Source organism: Tupaia chinensis, unplaced genomic scaffold (genome assembly GCF_000334495.1).
Source record: "Tupaia chinensis unplaced genomic scaffold, TupChi_1.0 Scaffold000201_1, whole genome shotgun sequence".
NCBI classification, from domain to species: domain Eukaryota; kingdom Metazoa; phylum Chordata; class Mammalia; order Scandentia; family Tupaiidae; genus Tupaia; species Tupaia belangeri.
The window spans coordinates 825,965-826,643 of record NW_006159676.1 but is presented as its reverse complement, the minus strand read 5'-3'; the positions used below and the strand labels follow the sequence as shown (position 1 = coordinate 826,643).

At 54.2% G+C, this 679-nt stretch overlaps 1 protein-coding gene across 1 annotated transcript in view; it reads right to left on the bottom strand.

The window, feature by feature from the left end:
- Nucleotides 1-679, bottom strand: part of TM6SF2 (transmembrane 6 superfamily member 2) — a gene marked incomplete at its 5' end in the record, with an annotated part of 19,893 nt that overhangs the window by 2,747 nt on the left and 16,467 nt on the right.

The following is a 679-nucleotide window of genomic DNA, read 5'->3' as shown; positions in this document are numbered from 1 at the left end:
TGCTTTTTGTTTTATGCTGTTCCCATTCCTAGAATGCCCTTCCCTGCCTGGAGAACTTATTTCCATAGGTCAAAGCCCTGCTCCTATGCCCCCACTTTTAGGAAACCTTTCCCCTCTGGAATCTCTCTCAGTCCCTGCCTCTCTTTCTCTCTTTTTTTTTTTTTTTGAGAGATTTTCACTGTAGGGCGTGTGCGCTCGCCAGACAGACAGAGAGAGACAGAGAGACAGAAAGCGAGAAATCACCCCCCAGGGGGGATGGCCACGCCGCAATCCCTTCTCCTCCATTCTCCTCTCGGGATCTTGGGCACACACGCACATGCGCCTGGCGTGAGTTTTAAGCCACCGGGTCCGGGACACGAACCGCGGTCGACTACGTGGGAATCCAGCGACATAGCCATGACGCTAACTGCTGGTTCCCGCCTCTCTTTCTCTTTAGTTTGGATCCCCTGAGCCTGATGGTATCTGTATTCAGCTATGTCGTCCCCAGACCAGGAAACCCTGAGCTATCAGGATTTGGGGGGTTAGGGCCTCTTGTGGGCCCATTCTGTCCCGGGTGGGCACAGAAACGGTGGATGGTGGGGACCAGCAAGTGGCGTGGTGATTAAGGAGCTGGACACTCCCACATGGCCCACCACAGTTCGAGTCCCAGACCTGGTGGCTTGCTTTCTCACTTTCTCTT